We start from the raw sequence: 22,844 nt of genomic DNA, 5'->3' as shown, positions 1-22,844 counted from the left end.
GTGCGAATCAAAGAACAAGCCCCTTCCAGCCCTTCCAGTTCATGAGAAGCTTCAACTTCGCATGGAGTTCTTTGTGATTGAGCTATGACCAAGTTTTATTGTACACCTTCCAAATTATTTTTTTTAGGATGAGCTTATACTATTTTCATAACAGAAAAGAATAATTCATTTTAAAAGATAAAATTTCTCACTGTTACCCAGACATTTTCACAAGCTAAGATGCTTGTATTCCAGTACTAACCTTACTATGTGACTCTCCACGAATATAAAACACACAACGTCTCAACACATGCTTATCCAACAGACTGTATGAAACAAATGCAAAATTTGCTTTAACAGGCAAATAGATCTGTGACTCTATGCTGTTTAGTGACTAAGTCATGCTTGCCTCTTTTATGACCCCATGGACTGTAGCCTGGCAGGCTGCTCTGTCCGTGGGATTTCCCAGGCAAGAATCCTGGAGTGGGTTGCCATTTCCTCCTCCAGAAGATCTTCCCGACCCAGGGATGGAACCCACATCTCCTGCGTTGGCAGGCGGATTCTTTACCACTGAGCCACCAAGGAAGCCCCTGTGACTCTATACAAGATGATAAGCATGAAACTAAAGAGCCCAAAGAGCCAATCTCAGCCAAAATCTCATACCACACAGAGAAATTAGCAGACTTAAACATTTAACAATACCTTGTAATTTTTTAGACTTCTGGGTTTCAAAATTTCTGACAAAGTAATTCACAAGCCATAATTAACAAAAACAGGCAACCTCCCCCAAAGTCTCCCAGAGCAAAAGTAAATTCCTCAGAGCCCCCCTCCCACTCCCAGTCAGCACTCCGTGAACAGTGGCCTGCCAACAGGAAAGCCAGCAGTAAACAACAGAAGCCAGAGAGGGTTTGGATCTTGCTCCGAACTGGCGTCTGCTGAAAATGGCTTTAGTAAAAGAAGGCTGTGATTAGAAGATCATGACATTTCCAGCACCCACTTATTAGCACGTCTGGAGAATCACAAAAAGGAGATTATACAGTCTTTACAAACAGAGTCCCCATTCCAGAATATTTACAAATACTTTTGCTGTTTCAGCCTTCAGAGCAATTCAGTCACTGCTCTGGTGGCAGACAAAGGATGCAGACACCCTAACCAATCACTCCAGCTGGTCTCCCAAGTAAGACCCCCATCACCTCCTGGTTGCTCCGACCATAAAACTATGCATCCTTTCTCTTCATCACCCCACTTCTCATTCATCAAATCCTTGCAGCACTACCTCTAAAACACGTCCCATCTATCTGTTCTTCTCTCCTTTTCCCCAATGCCATTCCTCATCCAAGCCCCCAGCATCTCTCCCTTAGACTACTTCCACAGCCATGCTTCTAACTGCACCCCTGGCCCCGGGTCACTCCCTTCTTCTCACAGTGGCCATATTTATATATGAGATCGTTTTCCTCCCTCGCTGAAAACTCCTCAGTGTCTTCTGATTTTCACAGAATAAAACATAAACTCCACCCCCTCTTTATCTCGCAAACGTCATGTCCTGACAATCCTTTCTCACCGTCAGTATTTCTCACACTGGCCTCCTTTTCCTTCCTGCCTTTGCCAAGCCATTCTCATCTGCTGTCCCCACCGCTTACTCAGATTTCTGTTTCTCCAGGTTGTCCCATAGCTGGCTACATCTCATCATTCCAACGCAACACAATGGCCTTCCCTGACCACTGTATCCTAAGTACTATCAATCTGCATTTGTGTGATTCTTACCCCCTGATGATGTCCCATAGGATCCTAAAGACACACTGTTGGATTACTGGTTTCCTTCCCCAGCAAAAATGCAGAAGGAAGAGCTTGCCTGTCTTATTCAATGCTAAAGGCCCAGACCCTAGAACAAAGCTCATAGTAGACACCAGTGACTTGTAATCAAATGAATGCCTCAGATTAAATCAGGACCCAACTTTTCAATCCTGTCTGTCCCTTCAAAGTCAATTCCTTGCTTAGAAGACAAGTTGTTAATTTTCAGAAAAGACACCTCTCTGTGAGTGTCTTCACTGTCACCTCACAACCAGGTCAGCCTCCAACATAGAGTTCACTGCTCTGGAAACAGAAGATTCTTCAAAGATGTCAAATTAAACTGAAGACCTTGCTGACAAGCGAAGATGACTTGTACAGTGTGTCTTGACTTAGGGGAACAATTGTGTAGGTTGTCACCGTTGGAAGTGAAGGGCTCAGAGTCTGAGTGGGTTGAGGGGTATGTCACATGGGCTGAGGCAGATGGATATTTTTCAAGTGCTAAGGAAGCTTGCTAGGAGGTTCTCTGTGCTCTAGCCAGGCATTCAGTATGAGGAGGGCTCATCTGGGGCCCAGATAAGAGGATCAACTATCTGAAATTTTAGATGGGCCTCCTCTCAAGGTAATTTCACTCTAATTTGCAGAGTGAACTACAGAGTGAAAGTGATGGCTGATTTTCTGCACAGTATCATGATTCAGAAATCAGTTTTACACATTCATCATCTCTTTTGTTTCTCAGGGCAGTCCCAAAAGCTTGGCCTGATGTACTAATTATACCTGTTTTATATATGTGAGTGTGAGATTTGTGATCCCACCATGAGTAAATATGGAAACTTGATTTAGAATCAAGATCTTAGATCATCTAGAGATGCTAATGAAACAACAAGAGAGAAAATGCAAAAGGCATTTTCAAAACCAACCTTTTTGAGGTACAATTTATATACAATAAAATACACTCCTATTTTAAGGGTTCAGTCAATTGATTTTTGACATGTAAACACACTCCTGTACCTACCACCTCAATCAAGATATAGCATATCTTATTCCCCGAAACTGAGAAGGAAATTGCACCCCACTCCAGTACTCTTGCCTGGCAAATCCCATGGACGGAGGAGCCTGGTAGGCTGAAGTCCATGGGGTCACGAAGAGTCGGACACGACTGAGAGACTTCACTTTCACTTTTCACTTTCATGCAATGGAGAAGGAAATGGCAACCCACTCCAGTGTCCTTGCCTGGAGAATCCCAGGGACGGGGGAGCCTGGTGGGCTGCCGTCTATGGGGTCGCACAGAGTCAGACACGACTGAAGTGACTTAGCAGCAGCAGCATCCCCTGAAAAGTTCCGCCACATCCCTCCACCCTCCTTTCTCCCCTTTATCTCCCATCTCTGCTCCAGGAAGCCACTGATGTCCTTCCTGTCACGATATAGTGATGCATATTTTTCTACAATTTCATACAAATTAAACCCGACAGTCTGAATTTTTTTTTTTTGCATGTGGCTCCTTATACTCAGCATATTTCTGAAGCACATCCATATTATTACACATGTTAGTATGTATACAAATACACACACGCACACCCCCCCCCACACACGTTTCCCAGGTGGCACAGTGGTGAAGAATCCACCTGCCAATGCAGGCACCGCAAGAGGCTCAGGTTCGATCCCTGGATCAGGAAGATCCCCTGAAGCAGGAAATGGCAACCCGCACCAGTGATCTTGCCTGGAAAATTTCAAGGAAGAGGAGCCTGGAGGGTTATAGTCCATGGGGTTGCAAAGAGTCAGATACGACTGAGGGATTGAAAGTGTGTATGCGCGCGCGCGCACACGCGCACACACACACACACACACACACACACACACGCCATATCCTTTTTTTTCTGTAAATACTTTGGAGTAGAATGGCTAGATCCTATGATAGGGCATATTAATTTTACACAAAATGAAAACCATGCTCCAACCTAGCTTTACCATTTTACATTCCTCCCAGCAGGATATGAGAGTTCCAGTTGCTCCATGTCCTCACCAACACTTGGTATTGTCAGTCTTTTAATTTTGTCCATTTTAATAGGTATGAGGTGGTATTTCATTATGGTTTGAATATGGGTTTCCTTGGGGCTAATAATGTTGAACATTTCTTAACATGCTTATTGCCCAGCTTCTGTAAAGGGCAATTTGTGAGGTAAGAGATATAAATTTCTCATGTGTAAGAACTTGCTTTATTTTAGAAACAATTTTTGAAAAATAGAACTTGGAAAAACATTTACTAAGAGTCATGAAATATTCAGATCATGAAGATCAAATATATTTAGAGGCTAAACTAAAAATAATGAAGGCAGTAATATGGTAGAAAATATCACATTTTATTTGCTTTATATTTTGCACTGTACACTCATCTCATGCTCTAAGAAACTAGGGGACTGGAATTTGAAGAAAGGGGCTCAGACCGAATTAACTTGATCTCGGTAATGAAGGGAAAAGCTTTGCTCTTTTCCCTTCCAATTATTCTTTCTTCCCTAGACTTCATTTTATAGATCATGGGCTCAATTATTCACTGTATCTTTTTATATCTAGTCTCATAAAACTGTAAGATGAATCATTACAAAATTAATATTCAACAGGCTTTATATAACTCTGCTTAATGCCATGTATAACTCAGATTTTTATCACCCCAAGGCCTCTCAAGATCTATAAATTAATAAAACACCATCTACATTAATAAAACACCATGTATTTAACTCTAACATTCCCATCACAACTCAACACCACAAAACCACTCAATTTAAACTAGACAACCAGACAGACACTGATGATAGACATTGACTATATAGAAAAGGCCAAGCTCTGTATGAGAAGTCCCATGACAACAACCAAGGTCATGTTATAACCCATTTGTTTTGAGAAACTCAATAGTTCTAATAAAAATGAGCTTATTGTGCTTCTAGGGGCACTCAGACAGGAACCATTATGATTTTTTTTTACCACATAGTCCCAAAGAGTTTCTCACTCTTAAATAATCATCACCTTCCAGGCAGTAAAAAAAAAAAAAAAAAAAGCTGATGAATGCATCTACTAGATACCACCTCATAACGCCCATCCAACAGAAGCAGAAGAGATTAAGAAGAGGTGGCAAGAATCCGCAGAAGAACTATACAAGAAAGGTCTTCGTGACCCAGATAACCACGATGGTGTGATCACTCACCTAGAGCCAGACATCCTGGAGTGTGAAGTCAAGTGGGCCTTAGAAAGCATCACTACGAACAAAGCTAGAGGAGGTGATGAAATCCCAGCTAAGCTACTTCAAGTCCTAAATGATGATGCACTTAAAGTGTTGCACTCAATATGTCAGCAAATTTGGAAAACTCAGCAGCAGCCACAGTACTGGAAAAGGCCAGTTTTCATTCCAATCTCAAAGAAGGGCAATGGCAAAGAATGTTCGAACTACTGCACAATTGCACTCATTTCACATGTAGTTTGTGTTCAAAATCCTTCAAGCTAGGCTTTAGCGGTACATCAACTGAGAGCTTCCAGATGTACGAGCTGGATTTAGAAAAGGCAGAGGAACCAGAGATCAAATTGCCTGCATTCATTGGATCACAGAGAAAGCAAAGGAATTCCACAAAAACATCTAACTTCTGTGTCATTGACACGCTAAAGCCTTTGGCTATGTGGATCATAACAAACTGTGGAAAACTCTTAAAAAGATGGGAATACCACATGACCTTACCTGTCTCCTGAGAAACCTGTATGCAGGTCAAGAAGCGATAGTTAGAACCGGACATGGAACAACTGACTGGATCAAAATTGGGAAAGGAGTACAGTAAGGGTGTATTCTGTCACCCTACTTAAGAAGCACTGTGGGGCTTCCCCGGTGGCTCAGATGTAAAGAATCCACTTGCCAATGCAGGGGACGTGGGTTTGATCTCCGTTTCAGGGAGATTCTACGTGCCACAGAGCCTAGTTGCTCTAAGCCCTTGCCCCACAGCTACTGACGCCCCCTGCTCTAGAGCCCGTGCTCTGCGACTAGAGAGCAGCCCCTACTTGCCACAACTGGAGAAAAGCCCGAGCAGAGATGAAGATTTAGCACAGCCAAGAATAAAATAAACATACACAGAAAATTATCCAAAAAAAGAAGCAGTGTAATAAGACTGTATATACAAACAAGAAGACAGGATCAAGGGTGCAGCTGGAATGGGGTGAAGGAGTTATGCTGAACACCATTTGGAACCAGACAATAAAGACTGTTGGAATTCTGTTTCCTGCCACTTGCCTAGTAGGTAACCTTGAGCAAGTCACTTAAACTTTTTACCCCCATCCCCTTATCTTGCAAAACGAAGCTAATAATTTCTACCTTCTTTTACCTATGCCAGGTATTGAGTTAAGCTTCATTATGTTCCCAGGGGAACCTGGCACAGAGTCTGAATTCGACAAATATTTGTCCAATGAGTGAAAGAATCATGACCAAACACACACTGGATCTTTAACAGCAAAAGTGGCACCTGGGCAGGACAGAGAGTGAGGAGACAGAGGAATGAGACATTAGTCCTGTCTTCCACCTAGTTAGAGGGACAGAGAATATATATTATTCTTACACCCATGCACACACAAATACATATATGTGTATACAGGCTTCCCAGGTGGTGCCAGGGGTAAAGAGCCCATCTGCCAATGCAAGAGACGCAAAAGACTCAATCCCTGAGTTGGGAAGACCCCTAGAGAAGGGAATGGCTACTTACTCTAGTATTCTTGCCTAGAAAATCCTATAGACAGAGGAGCTTGGTGGGCTATAGTCCATGGAGTCACAAAGAGCTGGACACAGCTGAGCGCACACACACACAGGCTGTAACCTACAGCTAATCAGTAACAAATACATATCAAAGTCATAAAGCAGCATGCTTGATGTAGCCAGGTCAGGGAGATGTAGCCAGGTCAGGGAGATGTAGCCAGCTCAGCTACAACAGTCCACTGAGCCACCAATGAGCGGTCCATATGCAAAGTCAAAAGAACCACATAAAAGACAGAACCATATATTGAACCCAGTATAGCCAAATCCTGTCATTTTAACCTGAAAGCAATACGAGTTTACTAATGCGGCACTTTCCATTCTATCTTTTTGTGTTCTAAGCCTTAGAACCCTGTGTGCATTTTGTGTTTACACGACATGTCAGCTGAGCCGGGCCACATTGCAGATTATCAGCAGCCATGCGTGGCTCCTGGCTTCTGCACTGGACAGCGTGGTTCCAGATGCGTGGAGACGGGGGCGTCTGCTGAAGACAGACGCAGGCAGCTGGGCTTGGGGAGCAAGGGGGGTTCGAATGGATGGACATGAAAAGATGTGACTGGGTGCTTTTCAGAGCTCTCTGCTGGCATGAAGGCTCTGGTGGGAGCACCTTCTAGAAGTCTCCTTGACCTTGCTTGTTCTGCCTCAAGGAGTTTCTGAATCTTTAGAAAGCAAAGATACGTACTTTAAAAAAGCGATTTCTTCGTGGCACTGTACAGCTCTAACTAAATCAAACACAAAGTGAATATTTAGAGAGCCAAGCTCTGGCTCCCAGAGCCACAAGGCCTGGCGGAGCCCCAGTTCGCCCTCCAGCCACAGAGTCAGGAGCTAAACAAGTGCCGGAGCCATTCCCAGCAGAAGCCGACGGGCGCCCGCGCTCAAGAGGGTAAGGGTGGGCACACAGCCAGGCTGTGAGCACGGCCCTTGCAAGAGACATCCGACCTGCCATGTGCAAGTCCTGGTCAAGTCCACCTTCTTTGGCCGCACCGCATGGCATGGGGGGGAATCTTAGTTCCCCGGCCAGGGATGGAATCTGCGCCCCCTGCAGTGGAAGCTCGGACCCATACCCACAGACCCCCAAGGAAGCCCCCAAGCTCATTGTCTAAGGTAAGATGGATGAGGGAGACCCACGTGGCCGGGAAGTGTGTGGTGACACGTACTAAAAAGGAATTCAGGCGATGAATAAAACAGGACTGAGAAAGATGGAGGTTAGAAGAGGAAGGCAGACACTCAGAAACCAAGAGTCATTTTACAGGCTGTCCCCCCAGCAGCTGAAGACACCCTCCCCTAAGCAAGTGTTTAAAGCGGCCCCTTCTCTGGAGGCCAGGCCGGGTCACGTGGGGGGCTGGACCCACACTGGCCTCCTCCTCCCTTCCCCCATCCTGTCTCCTCCCATTGCTAACATCTGGTCAACGATCACGGGCAAGCAAACAAAAGAAGTGGCCTGGGTGAGAAGACAGGCAAGCATTCTCCCCGCAGCTCCCTGTTGAGGCCCAATCGCAGACTTCCTATCGGTTTGCAGGAGAAGGAATTTCTGAGTGGTCGCTAATCTCAGCTCAATAAGATCATGGTCAGAAGGCACGTTCCTTGTGTGGAAGTCACTCAGGACCCATCCGTTGTGAGCACATGGGAGGGTGACCTCACTGTGCCCGGGTCTTGCAATTTTTCTCAAGTTTTAAATACAGATTTTGTGGGACATTTTCCAGTTTTAAAATGTTTGGAACGACATCAACAAATTTTTAAACACTGGGCTGGCCCACACTGTGCAAGCCAAAGAAAGCAATCGGTGGGGCTGCCAGCTTGAGATTCCTACTCAGGTTCAAAGAGACCCAGTTGAGGTCCAGCTCCACCACCATCGGGCCGTCTGAAGCTTCTTCGTTCCATTTTGTTCTGAGGCTTAATTCAGATGAGGGACATGAAGGGCTTACCAGGGTTTCTGGCACACGGTGAAGGCGGTTAATAGCTGGTGTCGGCGAGCGCTACAGAACTTCTGAGATTTACTTCTAACTGTGATCTAGGGAGCAGATCACAGGAAACCCTAGAGACAAAACATCTGAAACAGGGCTCCTCTCCCACGAATGATTCCCTGTCTCTTTAATTCTGTTTCAAGGGTTAGATTTATGTGTTTTCATTTTACTGTCAGAATTTATGAAACTTGATCTGGCTGCATAAAGGCAGCAAGGAAGTGGGGGAAGGTAAAGTGAAAGTGGAAGTTGGTGTAAGTTTTCTAAAAGGAAATGCTTCCCAGGCGGCTCAGTGATAAAGAATTTGCCAGCCAGAGCAGGAGTCGTCTCGCAGGAGTCGAGAGTTCAATCCCTGGGTTAGGAAGATCCCCTGGAGGAGGAAATGACAAGTCACTCCAGTATTCTTGCCTGGAAAATCCCATGGACAGAGGAGCCTGGCGGTTACAAAGAGTCAGACGTGACTGAGCACACACACAATGCTTAGCAAAAGATTTGAAAAAAAAAAAAAATTGTATGCCTTTTGACTCAGGCATTCCACTCTAAGAAATTTTTAGCCTAAGTAAAAACTGATGGTTTTTCATAAAGACTTAATCCTAAGAATCTTTACGACAGGGAAGACTACAGTGAAAAGAATTAAGGAAATTAAATGCCCATAAATAGAGCGTTGGTTGCAAGAGTTACACTAAAATGCTGATTTCTATCTATCACAAGTCCCCGTGACTCTCAGAGCACTTACGATGTTCACTGTATGTCTCACGCAGTACACACCGTGGAGCCGAGGGCCCGTCAGTCTTGTTCATTGCTGAGTGTACCACTACACATGAGCTAGCACACAATGGTCACCAACAAATATTTAAATACATCCAATCATATGTAGTGTGAGTCTACGTTCCTTAAAAAAAAAAAAAGGCATACATTTCTGGAATCTCTATTATTTGCGCTTTTCCCTAAATAGGGACTCAGCAGACTACACTCTCAGGAACTTCTGCCGGTTTCTGTAAGTAAACTTTTTTTTTAATTAACTTATTTATTGTAAGTAAACTTTTACTGGAACAGAGTCTTGCTCATTCTTTTGCACACCCTCTAGGGCTGCTTTTGCAGGATTATGCAGACCTGAGTACTTGCAACACAGCCTATCTGGTCCTTCAGAAAAGTTGGCTGACTGCAGCTCTAGGTCTTAAAAGTTTTTAGGAGTGCTTTCATACACACAACCTCAGGGAGGATGTTGGGGCGTTTCATCCTCCACTGCACAGTGTTTAGTAATGGACAACAGAAAAATAATAACATGGCGAATGCAAAAATGTGGACACCTAGGGCCCGCCACTTTTTCTTTTCCCCAAAGATTTAATGCTGGCTCCTAATATTGCCTGAAGCTTTCTATTTACTTTAAAATGTTGTTATTGTTCTTTATCGCAAAGTGGTGTCCAAATCTTATGTGAAGCCACAGACTGTAGCCCACCAGGCTCCTCTGGCCACGGAGTTTCCCAGGCAAGAATACTGGAAGTGAAGTCGCTCAGTCGTGTCCGACGCTTTGCAACCCCATGGACTGTAGCCCACCAGGCTCCTCCATCCATGGAATTTTCCAGGCAAGAGTACTGGAGTGGGTTGCCATTTCCTTCTCTAAAGAATACTGGAAGGGGTTGCCATTTCCACCTCCAAGAGATCCTCCTGACCCAGGGATCAAACCTACCTCTCTTCCATGAGCAGGTGGCTTCTTTACCACTGAGCCAGGAGGGAAACAAAAGGAATGATACTGCAATTAAAAAAAAATAAAAAATAAACGTTTAAATAAAAAAAAAAGACAAACGCCAGGCGCCGCATGCCTCAGGGACTGGTATCCCTGGGTACCGAGCCTCCTCCCCGCTCCCCCGGCACCCCGCGTCCCCCAGGCTGAAGTGTGCGGCAGCTGGGAGCTGGGAAGGAGGCGCCAGCGAATAAGCCCCCCTTGGCCCCGGAGTGCCTGGTCCCCTGTGGATGGGAACCCAATCCCTGATCCGGGTGGGCTCTCCTACATCTCCAGCAAGTTGAGTACACCCACAAAACGATGGATCTCTGTGACGGAAGAGCTTCGAAGTCATCACCTGTTCCCCAGGCTTCCTGGGGCTGGGGTTCGCCCCTGCAGCTTCCCGCCTGTGGATGACAGCGCCATCAACATCGCCGTTCGGGCGGGGCTTGGGATTTCTAGGAAAGGGGACGCTATGGAGGAAAGAGTATCCAGACACGAACCCTGGGCTCTTTCTTCCAGCACTTTCTACCGGAAGCTACCACTCAGGACACCATTTTCTCTAGGGCTCTGGTTGCCCAACCCACCCTAGCTGGGCGCGGAGAAGTGCTGCCGCCTTCTGGACGTTTTCTCGAACTACAAGTGCCAGAGCGGAGCTTCTGGTGGCTCAAGAGTCTCAAAGCTTACGGGCTCCAAAGGACACGAGCCCTCAAGACACATCCTGGGGCAGGTCATCGAAAAAGAATTCAAGAGAGAGCTGATCGTGGAAGCCAATTTCCAGAGGTCAATTTAGATTTAACTCACCGTTTTTGTTTTTTTCTTTTTTTTTTCTGTTTGGTTTCTCAAAAGCACACATTTTAAACGTGCTCCATTTTTTCAGCTGTGAATCAAAACTGCAGCAAGATATTGCAAAGCACCACTCACAATGGCCATCACCAGTCTACACACAACTAACGTGGGAAACGGAGGGCATGCAGGAAACAGAGCCTCTTTTTGAGGAATGGAAGTGAGCAACTGCCGAGACAAAAAGTAGTGTGCAGGTTCTTGAAAAGACAAAAAACCGCTACCAAGTGACCTGGCAATCCCATCTCTGGGCCTGGAGGCCAAGGAAAACCATACTTAGAAAAGTCACCTGTACCTCAAAGTTCACTGCAGCACCCTGGGCAAAGCAAGCAACGGAAAGCTCCCTGCACAGACGCCCGAGGAAGAAGATGTGGTCACGTGGTACCACGGGATAGGACTCAACCAGGAAAAGGAATTACTGCCTCTGAAGCCACACGGATGGACCTGGAGATGACCTGCTAACTGAAGGACGTCGGAGAGAAAACAACAGAAAGACTATGACATCTCTTAGGAGTGGAATCTAAGTTTGATAGAAATGAACTCATTAAGAAAACTTACTCAAAGACTTCAAAAAGAAACTGTGGTTCCCACGGGGGAAGAACTGGGGTAAAATGGGTCGGTTAGGGAGAACTTAGGAAGGGATTCACATGTACACAATATTATATATGATACAGATCATCAAGGAGCACCTACTGCAAAGCACGGGGAATTCTACTCAGCCTCTAAGAACCTGGATGGGAAAGAAGGTGAGTAAGACCTGATACATGTGAAGGCATAAGCAAATCCCTTTGAGCTACACCGAAACACACACACACACACACACAGAACTGTTAAGTCAACTACATTTCAATATAAAAGCAAAATCAAATCTATTTAAAAAGGGGGGAGGGAGTAAATAAAAGCCAAGAATATCGCCCTTCAGCCTCAGGGTCTGGGCTGCTGTCGCATCCCAGGAGCCCGGGCCACTCGGGGTCCCCCAGGCCGAACTGCGGTGCAGCTGAGGGAGCTGGGGAAGAGGTGCCAGCGAATGAACCCCTGGGCCTGAATATCCTGATCCAGGTGGGCCCTTCTACACCTCAATCAAGTCGAGTACACCCAAAAGACGGTGGACCTCTGCGCCGATCAAAGTCACCTGCTCCCCTGGTCTCCCGGTGCTGGGGATCCCACCGGCACCTTCCATCCTCGGGAGTTACCTCTTCTAGGGCCGACAGCCCCGCCAGCATTTCCGTTAGGGCGCGGCTTGGGATTTCTGGCAAAGGGCACACTACGCCAGAAAAAGTAAGGCGACACGAGCCCTGGGCTCTTTCTTCGGCACGTTCCCACCGGAAGCTACCATCCAGGATAAGGTCTCTTGCTTGCCCAAGCCAAGCTAGCGGGGCGTGGGAAAGTGCTGCCGCCTCGTGGACATTTTCTGGAACTACAAGTGCCAGAGCGGAGTTTCAGGGCGCTTCAGTCACTAGTCTGCGGGGCTGGAAAGGATACCAGCGCACAAGCCTGTCCTGGAGCAGGTCATGGAAAAAGAATTCAACAGAAAGCGGATCGTGGGGAACCCAATTTCGAGAGCTCAATTTAAATTTAATGCACATGGATTTTTCTTCTTTATTCTGTTTGTTTTTTTAAAGCACATATTTTAAATATGCTCCATAAGCCTCATTTTGCATAACTGTGAATCAAAACTGCAGCAAGGTATCTTCTTGCCCAGTCACAACAGCCATCACCAACGGTCTGCATACAAGAAATGTAGGAAATGAGGGCGTGCATTGAACAGAACACTCGAGAAGACTGTGGATGTTCTTGAAAACACTAAAAACAGAGCTACATCGTGACCCAGAACTCCCATCCCGTGGTCTGTAGGAAGCCCAAAATTTGAAAAGACACCTGTCATCTAAATTTCACTGCAGCATCAATCACAGAATAGCAAGCAACCAATAGCTCCCTGGATAGATGCCTGGACATGATGTGGTTAATCTGTTCCAGAGAACAGGACTCAGGAAAATGACTTACTGTCTTTGCAGCCACACGAATGGTCCTGGAGATGATCATCCTGACTGAAGGAAGACAGGGAACAGCAGGACGACTGGTATTTCCTAGGGGTGGAATCTAAACCGCGATACAAATGCACTCATTTATGAAACAGACTCAGACTACGGAAAGAAACTTATGGTTCCCAAGAGGGAATAAATTGTGACAAAGTTGGGGGGGAGTAGAGAGAATTTAGGAGGGTGGGATTCACACATACTCAATATTATATATGAAACAGATCATCAAGAAACACCTATGGCAAAGCAAAGGAAACTCTACTCAAACAGTCTCTAAGAACCCGTTTAGCAAAAGAAGGTAACTACCAGTTGATACAGATATATGAATAAGTGGATCTCTCTGCCCTACACGGAAAAAAACAAAAACAAAAACCCAACACTGCAAGTCAACTATATTCCAACATTAAAAAATCAAATGTAAAAAGAAAAACAAAGGAAAATAAAGAAATGCCAAGAATACTGCCCTCAGGCCTTGGGGTTGGGATGTTGTCACTCCCCAGGAGCCCCAGCCGGCCCGGGTCACCCAGGTTGGACTGTGGTGCAGCTGACCGCGCTGCAGAGGAGGTGCCAGCGAATGAATCCCTCTTGGGCCTGGAGGGCCGGGTCCCTGTGGATGGGACTCCTACACCTTACACAAGTTGACGACTCCCCGGAACGTGGACCGCTGTGCCGAAAGAGCTTTGAAAAGACACGTGTTCCCCAGGTCTCCCGGTGCTGCAGTTCCCACCTACAGCCTCCTTCCTCGGGAGTCAGCCTGCTTTGTACACAGTGCCCTCAGCATCGCCGTTAGCGTGGGGCCTGGGGTTCCTGGGATGCGGGATCCCTACTCGTGAAAAAGCACGAAGACACCAGCCCTGGGCTCCTTCTTCCAGCACATTCCTCTGGAAGACACCACCCAGGACACCCCTTTCTCTGTAGCTCTGGTTGCCCAAGCCAGGCTTACGGGCGGCGGAGAAGTGCTGCCGTCTTGTGGACGTTTTCAGGAACTACAAGTGCCAGAGTGGCGCTTCTGGGCGCTTCACACTCACAAGGCCTGAGGGGCGGTCAAGGACACCAGCCAGAAAAGAATTGTCTCCGGCAGGTCAATGAAAAGAATTGAAAAGAGGACGGATGTGGGGGAAGCCTATTTCCAGAAGTCAATTTAAATTCAAAGCATACTGTGTTTTTTCTTGGTTTTTTTTTTTTTTTAAAGCACGTATTTTCAATATTCTCCATAAGGTTCATTTTCGAGAGCTGTAAATCAAAACTGCAGCAAGGTCTCTCTGAAATAGTCAGAGTGTGCATCACCACACTGTCTACACATAAGGAATGGGGAAAAGGCAGGGCATGCATGAAATAGAACCCTCTTACCTTTTCTGGGGAATGAAACTGGCAACAGCCATGATGGAAAATAGTTTTTCCAGGTTCTTGAAACCACTAAAAACAGAGGTACCACATGACCTGGCAATTCCACCCCTGGGCCTGTATGCCAAAAGGTCTTAATGACCTGGATAACCATGATGGTGTGATCATCCACCTAGAGCCAGACATCCTGAAGTGTGAAGTCAAGTGGGCCTTAGTAGGCATTACTACAAACAAAGCTAGTGGAGGTGGTGGAATTCCAGTTAAGCTATTTCAGATCGTAAAAGATGATGCTGTTGAAGTGCTGCACTCAATATGCCAGCAAATTTGGAACACTCAGCAGTGGCCACAGGACTGGAAAAGGTCACTTTTCACTTCAATCCTAAAGAAGGGCAATGCCAAAGAATGTTCAAACTACCCCACAGTTGCACTCCTGCTAGCAAGATTATGCTCAAAATCCATCAAGCTAGGTTTCAACAGTACTTGAAATGAGAACGTCCAGGTGTACATACAACCTGGATTTAGAAAAGGCAGAGGAACCAGAGATCAAATTGCCAACATCCACTGGACCATAGAAAAAGCAGGGGAATTCCAGAAAAACATCTACTTTTGCTTCATTGACCAGGCTAAAGACTTTGACTTTATGGATCACAACAAACTGTGAAAATTCTTAAAGAAATGAGAATACCACACCACCTTACCTGCCTTCCGAGAAACCTGTATGCAGGTCAAGAAGCAACAGTTAGAACTGGACATGGCACAACAGACTGGTTCCAAATCAGGACAGGAGTATGCAAAGGCTGTATATTGTCACCCTGCTTATTTAACTTATATGCAGAGGACATCATCTGGAATGCTAGGCTGGATGAAGCTTAAGATGGAATCAGGATTGCCAGGAGAAATATCAGTAACCTTGACGTGCAGATGAAACCATCCTAATGGCAGAAACGGAAGAGGAACTGAAGAGCCTTTTGATGAAGGTGAAAGAGGAGAGTGAAAAAGCTGGCTTAAAACTCAACATTCAAAAAACTAACATAATGACATCGGGTCCCTTCACTTTATGGCATCCGGTCCCATCACTTCAAGGCAAAATATGGGAAAAGAAGGAAATACTAACAGATTTCATGTTCTTGGGCTCCAAAATCACCTCCAATGGTAATTGCAGCCACGAAATTAAAAGATATTTGCTTCTTAGAAGAAAAGCTATGACAAACCTAGATAGTGTATTAAAAAGCAGAGATATCACTTTTCCAACAGTCAAAGTTTAGTCAAAGCTATGGTTTTTCCAGTAGTCATGTATGGATGTGATTGAGAGTCCCTTGGACAGCAAGGAGATCAAACTAGTCCCTCCTAAAGGAAATCAACTCTGAATATTCATCAGAAGGACTGATGCTGAAGCTGAAGCTCCAATACTGTGGCCACCTGATGCGACGAGCTGACTCACTGAAAAAGACCCTGATGCGAGGAAAAATTGAAGACAGGAGGAGAAGGGGGAGGCAGAGGATGAGATAGTTGGATGGAATAACCGACTCAGTGGACATGAGTCTGGCAAACTTCAGGAGAAGGTGAAGGACAGGGAAGCCTGGCACGCTGCAGTGCGTGCAGCTGCAGAGAGTTGGACACGACTGAGCAACTGAACAACCACGCGACCTGGCAATCCCACCCCGGGCCTGTATGCCACGGGAAACCATAATTTGAAAAGACACCTGTACTCTAAAGAACTTAGGAAGGTGGGATTCAAACACACACAATATCATGTATGAAATAGATCATCAAGAAGCACCTACTGCAAAGCACAGGGCACGCTACTCAGTCTCAGAACCTGTGCAAGAAAGAACGTGAGGAAGAGCTGATGTATGTGTATGTATAAATTAATGCCTTTGAGCGACACCAAAACCAACCACAACACTGTAAGTCAACTATAATCCAATATAGAATCAAAATCAAATCTAAAAAGGAAAAAAGGAAACGAAACCAAAGCCAAGAGTACGGCCCTTAGGCTTCAGGGAATGAGGGCTTCTTGATGTCACATGGCAGGACCCGGGCTGCCCAGGGTCCCCCAGGCCGGTTGTGGTGCAGCTGAGGGAGCTGAGGACGAGGTGCCCGAGAATGAACCCCTCTTGGGGCTGGAGTGCCGCGTCTCCTGTGGATGGGACCCCACTCTCCTGATCCAGGTGGGTCCTCCTACACCTCAGGCAAGTAGAGTATCCCAAACAACGGTGGACCTCTGGGCCAAAAGAGCTTTGAAAAGTCACCTGCTCCCCAGGTCTGGTGCTGGGGTTCCCACCGGCAGCCTCCTTCCTCGGGAGTCATCCTGCCTATGGACGAAGGCACCCTCAGCATCGCCATTATGGCGGGGCTCGGGATTTCTCAGAAAGGGCCAGGCTACGTGGGAAAAGTACCAAAACAGGAGCCCTGGGATCTTTTTTCTGGCACACTCCACCGGAAGCCGCTACCCACTTTGTCTAGGGCGCCGGTTGCTCAAGCAACCCTAGCGGGGCACAGGGGAGTGCTGCCGCCTTGTGGACATTTTCAGGAACTACAGGTGCCAGAGCTGTGCTGGGCGCCTCAGTCACAAGGCCTGTAAGGGACACCAGCCTGTAAGTAATGACCACTGGCAGGTCATCAAAAAAGAATTCAAAAGAGGGCAGATGATGCGGAAGAAATTTCCAGAGGTCAATTTAAATTCGACGCACATTTTTTCCCCTCTTCTATTTGGTTTTTTTTTTTAAAGCACATATTTTAAATATGCTCCATAATTTTCATTATTCAGAGCTGCAAATCACTGCTGCAAGGTAACTCCTTGTAGCAGTCACAATGGCCATCACCAATCAGTCTACACATAAGGAATGCGGGAAAGGGAGGGCATGCATGAATCAGGACCCTCCTACCTCATTTTGAGAAATGGAAATGGGCAACAGCCACCATGGAGGACAGGGAGGTCAGTCTTGAAAAAGCAAAACCAGAGCTATCACATGACCTGGCAACCCCACCCCTGACCTGCAGGCCAAGGAAACTCATAATTTGAAAAGACACCGGTAGCCTATAGTTCACTTTAGCACCGCAGGCAGTAGCAAGCGAACAAAAGCTCCCTGGACAGATGCCTGGAGAAGATGATGTGGTCAGTCTGTACCATGGAATAGGACTCAGCCAGCAAAGTGAATTATTGCCTTGGCAGCCACACGGATGGACCTGGAGAGGATCATGCTGACTGAAGGAAGTCAGACAGGGAACAACAGAACTTCTATGACATCTAGTAGAGGTGGAATCTAAAACAGGATATAAATGCACTCATTTGTGAAACAGACTCAAAGACTATGGAAGGAAACTTATGGTTCCCAAGGGGTAAAAAAATGAGGTAAAATGGGGAGGGGAGGGAGAACTCAGGAGGGTAGGATTTACACACACATAATACTACATATGAACTAGATCATCAAGAAGTACTTACTGCAAAGCACACAGAAGGCTACTCAAACAGTCTCCAATAAACTATACAAGAAAGAATGTAACTAAAAGTTGAGATATATATATATGTGAATAAGTGAATCTGTCTGGGATACACTGAAAACAACCACAGCACTGTAAGTCCACTATGTTCCAACATAAAGAAAAAATCAGATCTAAAAAGAAAAAAAAAAAAGAAAAAGAGAAGTAAAAAATACTGCCTGTGGGTCTCAGCCTGGGCTGTTGTCACCTCCAGGAGCACGGGCTGACCCAGGTCCCCCAGGCTGAACTGGGGTGCAGCTGATGGAGCTGGGAGCGAGGTGCCAGCGAATGACACCTTTTGGGCCTGCAATGCCGGGTCCCCTGTGGACAGGAATCCTGATCAAGGCGGGCCCTCCCACACCTCAAGCAAGTCGAGTATACTGAAAAAATGGTGGACCCCTGTGCCAAAACAGCTTTGAAAACTTACCTGCTCCCCAGGTTTCTTGATGCTGGGGTTCCCACTAGAAGCATCTTTCCTTGGGAGTCACTGAGTCACACCCTTTGTTTGACAGCACTCTCAGCTGAGAGTTAGGGCAGGGCTTGGGATTTCTGGGAAAGGGCACATGATGCCGGAAAAGCACCAAGATGTGAGCCCTGGGCTCCTTCTTCTGACATATCCACTAGAAGCTACCACCCAGGACACCACTTTCTCTAGGGCTCTGGCTGCCCAAGCCACCCTAGCGGGCGTGGAGAAGTGCTGCCGCCTTGTGGACCTTTGCTGGAACTGCAAGTGCGCAAGTGGTGCTCCTGGTTCTTCGGTCACAAGGCTTGCAGGGTTGTAAGGGACACCAACCCGCAAGCAATGTCCTCGGGCAGGTCATCGAAACAAATTCAAAAGAGGGCGATCGCTCGGAGGCCACTTTCCCAAGCTCAACTTAACTTTAACGAACACGAGTTTTTTTTTTCCCTTCTGCTTTTAAAAAGCATATATTTTAAATATGTTCCATAACGCTCATTTTCGAGAGCTGCCCATCACAACTGCAGCAAGGCATCTCTCTGCACCATTCACAATGGTATCACCAACGGTCTGCACGCAAGGAATGCAGGAAAGGGGGGACGTGCCAGAAACAGAAGTCTTCTACCTTGTTTTGAGAAATGGCAGTGAGCAACAGCCACGATGGAGAACAGCGTGGATGTTCTTGAACACACTAAGGAACACAGCTACTACATGACCTGCAATCCCAGCCCTGGACGGTAGGCCAAGGAAAATCGTAATCTGAACAGACACCTGTACCCTAAAGTTCACTGCAGCACCACGGGCCACAGCAAGTGAACAACGGTTCCCTGGACCCTACCGTGAAATAGGACTCAGCCAGGAAAGTGAATTACTGCCTTTGCAGCAACATGGGCCTGCAGATGGTCAAGCTAAACGAAGGAAGTCAGACAGAGAACCACAGAACAACTCTGACATCTCTTAGAGGTGGAATCTAGAACAGGATAAAAATGCCTGCATGAATGAAACAGAGACTTCTAAAAGAACTTACAGTTCCCAAGGAGGGGGAAAATGAGGGTAAAGAGCAGGGGTAGGAGGAACTTAGGAGGGTGGGATTTACACAGACACAATACTATATATGAACTAAATCACCGAGAAGCACCTACTGCGAAGTACAGGCAATGCTACTTAAATAGTCTCTAAGAACCTGTACATCAAAGAATGTGAACACAAGATGGTATACGTGTAAGTGACTCTGTTTGCGCTATACTGAAAAAACCAAACCACCAGAAGCCAAGTATATTTCGATACTGAAACAAAAACAAATCTAAACACAAAAAAATAAGGAAAGTAAATAAAAGCCAAGAACATTGCCCTTAGGGCTTGGGGACTTGGCTATTGTCACACCGCAGGAACCCGGGGCCGCCTGGGGTCCTCGGATGGACTGCGGTGCAGCGGAGTGAATCGGGGAGGAGGTGCCAGCGAACGAACCTCTCTTGGTCCTGGAGTTCCTGTTCCCCTGTGGATGGGACCCCAATCACCTGAGCCAGGTGGGACCTCCTACACCTCACGCAAGTCAAGGACAACAACAACAACAAAAAATGATGGACGTATGTGCCAAAAAGAGCTTTGAAAAGTCACTTGCTCCCCTGGTCTCCTGGTGCTTCCATCCTCGGGAGGCACCCACAGTATGGCTGAAGCATGGTCAGTATCGTCGTTTGGGTGCAGCTTGGGATTTCTGGGTAAAGGTACACTCTGTGGGAAAAAGCACCAAGACAGGAGCCCTGGGCTGCTTCTTCTGGCACATTCCACCGGAAGCTACCACCTAGGACACCACTTTCTCTAGGGCTCTGGTTGCCCAACCCACCCTAGCAGAGCATAGAGAAGTGCTGCGGTCTCGTGGACGTTTCCCACGAGCACCAGAGTGGAGTTTCTGAGAGCTTCAGAGTCACCTGGCCTGCAGGGCTGTAAAGGACATTGTTGTCATTCGGTCACTCAGTTGTGTCCGATTCTTTGTGACCCCAAGGACTAGAGCACGCCAGGCTTCCCTGTTCTTCACCATCTCCCGGAGTTGGTGCATACTAAGTCACTTCAGTCATGTCAGATCCACTGTGACCCTGTGGGCTGTAGCCTGCTAAGCTCCTCTGTCCATGGGATTCTCCAGGCAAGAACTGGAGCAGGCTGCCATGTCCTCCTCCAGGAGATCTTCTTGACTCAGAGATTGAATCCAAGTCTCTTGTGTCTCCTGCATTGGCAGGCTGGTTCTTTACTACTAGCACCACCTGGGAAGCCCATAAAGGACACCAGCCTGCAAGCAATGGCAGGTCATCGAAAAAGAATTCAAAGAGGGCAGATCTTGGGGAACACAACTTCCAGAGGTCAATTTTAATTTAACACACATATTTTTTTCTTTTTTCTTTTTTTTTTAAGAAGCACATACTTTAAACATGCTCCATAAGGCCCCTTTTAGAAAGCTAGGAAACAGCCTTTCCAGCGCCGGCCCCGGACACGGCAGCCGTCGCGATGTTGATGCCCAAAAAGAACCGGATTGCCATTTATGAACTCCTTTTTAAGGAGGGGGTGATGGTGGCCAAGAAGGATGTCCACATGCCCAAGCACCCAGAGCTGGCAGACAAGAATGTGCCCAATCTTCATGTCATGAAAGCCATGCAGTCTCTCAAGTCACGAGGCTACGTGAAGGAATAGTTTGCCTGGAGACACTTCTACTGGTACCTCACCAACGAGGACATCCAGTATCTTCGCGATTACCTCCACCTGCCCCCTGAGATTGTGCCCGCCACCCTGCGCCGCAGCCGTCCGGAGACTGGCCGGCCATGGCCCAAATGTCTGGAGGGAGAGCGACCTGCAAGACTCATGCGAGGGGAAGCCTACAGAGACACCTACAGACGAAGTGCCGTGCCCCCTGGTGCCGACAAGAAAGCCGAGGCTGGGGCTGGGTCAGCAACTGAGTTCCAATTTAGAGGCGGATTTGGTCGTGGACGTGGTCAGCCACCTCAGTAAAGTTGTAAGAGGTTGTTTTGTGTTGAATAAACCTGTAAAGAGAAGAAACTAAAAAAAAAATTAAAAAAAAAATAAATTTTAAAAAATTTTTTAAAATTTTAAAAAATTAAAAAATTAAAAAAAAAAAAAAGAAAGCTAGGAAACAAAACCGCAGCAAGGCATTTCCTTACATCAGTCACAATGGCCATCACCAAACAGTCTGCCCACAAGGAACGCAGGAAAGCAAGGGCATGCACGAAATAGGACCTTCCTACCTTGTTTTGAGGAATGGATGCAGGCAACAGCCACGATGGAGAACAGTGTGGAGGTTCTTGAAACACTAAAAACAGAGCTACCACACTGCCGGGCAACATCCTCAGCTTGGATGTCAAGAAAAATCATAATGAAAAGACAGCTGCGTCTCAAAATTAACTCTGCACTGATGGCTAGAGCAAGCAACCAAAAGCGCCTGGACAGATGCCTGGACAGGAAGATGTAGTCAGTCTGAACCATGGAATAGGACTCAGCCATGAAAGTGATTTACTGCCTTTGCAGCCACATGAATGGACCTGGAGATGGTCATGCTGACTGAAGGAAGTCAGACAGGGAACAACAGATTGACCGTGATATCTTTTAGAGATGAATCCTAAAATGTGATATTAATTCATGTGGCACTGATTCATGAAACGGATTCAAAGACTTCAGAAAGAAAGTTATCTTTCCAAGGAGGGGAATCACTGGGGTAAAGTTGGAGGACAGTAGGGAGAACTTAGGAAGGTGCGATTCACACATACACAACACAATAATGAGCTAGATCATCAAGAAGCACCTCCTGCAAAGCACAGGGAACGCTACTCAAGCAGTCCCTAATAACCTATACAGGAAAGAATGTGAATAAGAGTTGACATATATGTATATATATAAGGGAATCAGTTTGCCCTACATTAAAAAAAACAAACAAACACCCAAACACTGAAAGTCAACTATATTTCAGCATTAAACTAAACAAATCAAAAAAGAAAAAAAAAAAAAAGGAAAGGAAAGTACCACCAAGAGTATCGTCCTTAGGCCTCAGGAACTGGACTGTTACACCCCAGGTGCCGGGGTCTCCCCGGGTCCCCCAGGCTGAACTGTGTTGCAGCTGAGGGTGCTGGGGATATGGTGCCAGCGAATGAGCCCCTCTTGGGTCTGGAGTGTCCAATCCCCTGTGGGTGGGACCCGAATCTCCTGATCAAGGCAGGCCCTCCTACACCTCACGCAAGTCGAGTACATCCAAGGAACGGTGGACCCGAAAGAGCTTGGAAGAGTCATCTGCTCCCCAGGTCTCCTGCTGCTGGGGCTCCCACCTGCAGCCTCCTTTGTGGGACTCACCACGCCGAAGGAGGACGTGCAGCCTCAACATCACCTTTATGGTGGGGCTTGGGATTGCTGAGAAAGGGGAACGCGATGCGGGAAAGAGTACCCAGACAGG

At 46.6% G+C, this 22,844-nt stretch overlaps 1 protein-coding gene and 1 pseudogene across 1 annotated transcript in view; one reads left to right on the top strand and one right to left on the bottom strand.

Annotated features, from left to right (window-relative positions):
• Window positions 1-22,844, bottom strand: part of FRMD4B (FERM domain containing 4B) — a 356,738-nt gene that overhangs the window by 250,345 nt on the left and 83,549 nt on the right. The window lies entirely within an intron of this gene.
• Window positions 428-21,454, top strand: LOC122683048 (annotated as a pseudogene).

This window comes from Cervus elaphus, chromosome 24 (assembly GCF_910594005.1).
Source record: "Cervus elaphus chromosome 24, mCerEla1.1, whole genome shotgun sequence".
Classification (NCBI taxonomy): domain Eukaryota; kingdom Metazoa; phylum Chordata; class Mammalia; order Artiodactyla; family Cervidae; genus Cervus; species Cervus elaphus.
The sequence above is the reverse complement of the archived record's forward strand: the minus strand, read 5'-3'. Positions and strand labels throughout refer to the sequence as shown.